The sequence below is a fragment of the Phalaenopsis equestris genome, unplaced genomic scaffold (genome assembly GCF_001263595.1).
Source record: "Phalaenopsis equestris unplaced genomic scaffold, ASM126359v1 Scaffold000061, whole genome shotgun sequence".
In the NCBI taxonomy this organism is placed as follows: domain Eukaryota; kingdom Viridiplantae; phylum Streptophyta; class Magnoliopsida; order Asparagales; family Orchidaceae; genus Phalaenopsis; species Phalaenopsis equestris.
Window position 1 is genome coordinate 418,345 of NW_018164503.1, and position 5,836 is coordinate 424,180.

General features: G+C 29.1%; 1 non-coding gene across 1 annotated transcript; it reads left to right on the forward strand.

Moving 5' to 3' along the window:
• The first annotated feature begins 312 nt into the window (after positions 1-312).
• On the forward strand, positions 313-388 carry TRNAI-AAU. Its single transcript has one exon. It is a non-coding gene; the product is annotated as a tRNA-Ile (tRNA).
• Positions 389-5,836: the final 5,448 nt, after the last annotated feature.

Below are 5,836 nucleotides of genomic sequence, written 5' to 3' on the forward strand. Positions count from 1 at the left end.
CATTTTACCTATGCATGAAAAGGGCCTATGCCCCCTTTTCTTAAAAAAAATGATGGTGTTTTTGGTGTGATACGAATGATTTGGTTGTTATAATTGTCAAAATTATATTTTTGTTGGTAAATATGTAAATACATAGGAAATGAATGGTATACATGTAAATGCCCCTAAATTTTTTTATGAATCTTCCTCTCTTTCTCTCAATAATTTTAAGAGAAATTTTCTCACTCTTAATAAATATTAACATTGAAATTTTGGATAATATAAAGTAAAAATTACACAATTTATAAAAAAACAATTCACATTTTACAAAACGGCCTATTAGCTCAGTTGGTTAGGGCGTCGTGCTAATATAACGCTAAGGTCGCAGGTTCGAGACCTGCATGGGCCAGCTTTATTTGGATATTGTATTTTTTTTTTGACTTTTACAAATATATGACACAATTCTAATGTATTTACATATCTACCACCTAGAGTTTGATTTCAGCATTTATAACACATAGGAGATATAACACAACACTGTTATAAATCTATACATAAATTATATTAATTGTTTGATGTGATATTAAGGATTTGAGTGATTTGTATATAAATTTAAATGTTAGTTGTTAGATATGTAAATATATAAAAATTGTGTGGTGTGTATGTAAATACCCATTTTTCATATGTTTTTCCATGTAGGCCCATAAAACACCGCCCATGTAACTGAGAATCATATCTCCTCCGAAACCACATTCAGCCCATTTAAGAACATTTCAACCATGGAAATAAAATATGATGCCATATTTTTTAAAAAAAAATTAAAATAAATATAGATTAATAAAATCAATCTATATGCGCTTTAAGTAATAAATATTATAAAATAATATGTTAGAAAAACATAAAAATAGAAAAAAAAAAATTACGGACATCTACAATTATATGGCACCAATTTTTTAATTATTTACATACAATTTCTAAATTTTATTTTTCACACTTATGTAGCTCAATTTTTCGTAACACATCAAAGACTTTATTACTTCAACTTCTAAACATTGAAATACACTTTTTCATGTACAAAAAAAGATGATATATTTGTAAAAATTAAAATTTATCTTGTGCTATATAATATATATATATATATATATATAAAAAAGAAGAATGATGGACGAAAAAGAAGAATGATCGATGAAGAAGCGAAAAATAGAATGAGAAAATTCACACCAGAAAATAGTAACACAGCGGAACACACAAATTTACGTGGTCCGACAAATTACCTACGTCCATAAAATTGTAGTGGATTTTACTTCTTAAGGATTTTACACCAGTCGATTGTTTCAACTTACAAGAGGAATCTCTCACTTCCTTGCTCCCTCTTCTTCTCTCTCTACACTGAGAACACCGAAGAAGATAAACTTATAAGAGAAATAAATCTAATTTATCTTCTGTCACAAACCACCAAGAAGAAGTCAAAGAAGAACAATCTCCTTCTTATTTTTTCTTCTTCCTTCTGCTGCAAGGAACTACTGCTTGCATTTCTTCCAATGTCTCGTGGAAGTCCGAAGAAGAACACAAAAATGACTGTGTTCAATCCGAAGGAGAGCTGTGCGATACCTTCTTCTTCCACTAACCACATGCACCCCGCCCGGAACTGCTGCCTATTCGCGACTTAAAGAAGCAGAGGGCGGCGACGTTTCGCAAATCGTAGGCCGGAGTAGTTTTGCAACAGAGGAAGAGAATGGAACGGGAGCTAAGGTAGCGACGTTTCGCGATCAGGAGCAGGAGTTGGGAGCGAGAGAAATCTCTTCTTCTGTTTTATTTAAACCGGGCTCGATCGCTTAACAATTTATTTGTTAGATTTGTTAATAAATATGAATTAAGTAATATGTTTGTAAATCTTCCATCTATTTATTGTACTTAAATTATTCATATCTCAGTTGACATTATCATTTAATGGCTACAAGAGACATCATTATCAACTTTTCTTATCATTAGCCTAAAAACAATGATCTTATAACTTGATGCAAGCAATTTAATAAATAAAAATTCATTATTTGCAAATATTTAAATTGCAATAATTTATAGTAATGTGAAGTCCAAAGCATGTTGAATGGGGACAAAAACATATGGGAGTGGCAAGTGGGGCTCAGTCTCTCCTAAGTTTGGTTTAAGGTCCTTATTATAAGCCTTGCTTAAGCTCCACTTTGTGTGTTAGTTAGTAAGGCCACGTTTGTATTATCCGGTTCAAACAACCATTATCTTCATGATTACCTTGTAAAATAATTTGTATGTTAGAAAGTTAATGAGACATTTTTAAGTATAGACAATAAATGAAAGGGCAGAACCAGGTTATATTCAAGGAATTTATAGTTTTTATATAAATACTAAAATTTAATATATGTTTTTTTCAAATGAAGTTTAGGAATGATATATTTTTGGGTCAAATACTTAAAAAAAATGATTTTGCCCACACTAAAAAAATATTATTCGTTCCACTTCTGAATAAAAGGGTCGAAAATTATAACTTTTTTTTTAGATTGGCGAGTCGTACATGTAGCGGGAATGTGTGCCTTTAGATTGAAGTCAACTCTCTACCAACTGTACTCCACAATTTTTGCTTCAAAAATTATAACTTGATTATATGGATGTGAGAAGAAAGAAATACTTTGTAACAAGATGACTATAAGATTATTAAATTGATGCAATATAATAGTTCATAACTAGAAAATAATAGTAAAAGTAATTGAGCTTACAGAAGAGAAACCTGATGAAACACAAGGCATGTGTAAATGATAAGATTCCATCCAAAAGTACGTAGAATGAGTCTCAGATGTATTATTTCCAAAAAGAAAAAAATGGCACCACATTTCAAATCATGTGACTAAAATCATATGGTAGTGATCCGACAACAAAGGACATGATTTTTCACATGTGAAATAAGATGAGCACCACAAACCAAGAAACAAAATAACAAAAATATATCTATATAGCCAACTCAAAGAGAGAATAAGTTTGTAATGTGATGGTACATTGGAATAAGACAAAAAAGTAGTACAAATGGAATGAAATTCTCAAATGATGTGTCATTGTTCTTATAGATTCAATCAAGAGTATCGAAAACATTAATATAAATAGAATATCTCAGAAGGTGCTCATAAATATTATGTTGGAAACTGTTAAATGATAAACTCCATATTGAATAATAGGAACTTGAAGGCAACATGAAGAAGCATCAGGCTATCCCAATTTTGTAAGAAACATTAGGTTGAAAGACCTGAATGACATAACAATCTTAATAGCAAAGAACATGAAGAAAATTATATAAGGAAAATCATTAAGAAGACAAGCATACAATGAAAAAGGTAGTATAAATAATAACCAGGACATCCAAACTAAAAAAAAAATTAAATAGTATAGCTCCCATAAATTTTAATATCGAGACACCAAATTAAAAGAAATGAGTTGGAATTCTAGTGCCTGTAAATGATCTTCGCTTTGTATATAAGGCTAAAGGTGTCCATGTTATATGAAGGCCCAACCATCCTATAACCAAATGTTTTGTAGCGGTCTTCCATTTTATGGTAGGGAACTTGTTAGCTACCAAGTACCATGACATCGTTATGCAGAAAATAAGTGATCATACATGTAAGCTTCTTCCTAAAGCCTATAGAGAGAGTGGTAGATTGAAACAAGTTGATAAAGAAATTACAAATACTAGTTTTTGTTAATTGGAATTCACTAGCAAATGTAAGTAGTTTTTGCTTCTAACTACTGAGCTAAGAATGCATTGTCTCCAAAATTTTAGGGTATTTTGAGGTTTTGAGCATAGAAGGGTTGACAATGATTCCATGCTAATCCTAAATGAGTGATTTATATTGGAAGCCCATAATATCACATATCCTATTTATATTTACATTATTGTTATTATTTTCACTACATTTATGATGATTTATAATATTAAAATTGCATTTGCATTAAATTTTTTCAAATTCTTACACATCACATAATTTGTATGTATCTAATATTTAAACTTTAATATTTATTTATATAACATCTATATCTATAAATTCATAATAAAAGTATCACCAACATTAACTTTTCTAAAATAAAGCAAAGCGGTTATGATACATAAATATTATAAAAATAAATCACAATTTAAATATTAATTATATAAATACATATATAAGTATTGTGTGGTATGTATATAAATCCTTTTTAAGACATAATGAAGTGTAAAAACTATATTAGAATGATCAAATGTAACTTCTATGTAATTTTTTTATCGCCCTTCGTAATACTTATATTTAAATAAATTTTAAATTTATTTAAAGAAATTATAGAATTTTTTTTAATGAAAGGCCATATATTTTTGGCCAATAGAAAATTGAATTAATACATAATCAAACATTATATATTAAAACTACCAAAAAAAAAAAAACATAATAATTATTTAATTTTTTTTTCATGATGAACATGGAGTACAAGGCAATATAAGAGATAGGAAGGTGGTTAAATTATTTATGAATCCAACTCTTCTTTGTCTCCACAATTTATGGGACAAAAACAATTCAAGTGTTTGCATTAAATATGACTGAGATCCAAACATGTATGGGAGAAGTGTATCTCATTTTTGTTCCAATGTCCACCTTCTTATTATTATTAAATATAAATGTTATATTTACCAAAGTTTATGAAAAGGCATTTTGATAGTTTTATATTGACATGGGTTTTTATCACTAGAGTTTTGAACTAAAATGACACATTTTTTTTCCTAAGTAATAAAATTATTTAACATTGATATAACTAAATTATTATTTAAATTTTAATTAGATTTTTTAAATAACTAACTAAAATATTAATTAATTAAATAAGTTACCATTAATTCAAATTCTTGCAACTATAAGATCATAAAAGTCAAGACTGACAACAAGGATTACCATATATCACATCCTCATTTATGAGCCGTCTGACAAACATCAATCTTTTCATCAAGTCATCATGAAAAAAAATCAATTTCGTATGCATAACTTGTATTTTAATATTTTCTCTCCAGGCCTTCTTGGAGGATCTTGCGTCGTAACTCCCACATATTGTTTCTCGTCCCCTCTTCCCGTTAGATCATATCTTCAGCTCTGCCAAAGGGGGATTTAGAAAGTATAATGTACAGTCCAGGCCTGCAGAAAACATCCACCCTCTTCTCACTTTTCTTACACCAATAATTTCAAGTTTGTGTGAACTCATGAACATTACAGGACCCGACATCCTAAGAGCATTCAACAACTAGATATTAAGATGTCGAGTCAACAACAAACGAGCAATTCCTAAATTTATTCTCATCATTCGTGATGAGGTGCGAATCTTGTTGGTTTGATTAATTTGGTTTACAAATTTGATATGCAAATCAATAGGTTTTGATTGTAAAATTTAAAAATTTAACCAACTAAATTGTCTTTAAAATGATTTAAATTGTTTTAAATTTCAGCTAGAGCAATTTGGTTATATTTTGGATGAATCAAATCACCACAACTTTGATTAATAATTTAAAAAAAAATTATTGAACTAATCACTAATAATAAAAAAGAAAGATAAACTACTTAGTTTTTTTTTTCTCACATACACAATATTAATACATTCTCAACACATTTTTACATACTAAATCAAATACAAAATGTGTTGGAAGGGATGAAAATGTAACATGGTGTTTGCAGATAAGGATAAGCAAAATGACAACTCCACATCCTACAGCTTGCAAAAACACTCCACATGCAAACACAGAATGTTTACCATAGCTAAGTACAAAAAAACCTTTTATTTCCCATACTGCTAACTTCTGTCCTCATACTTAACATCTACAAAGCCT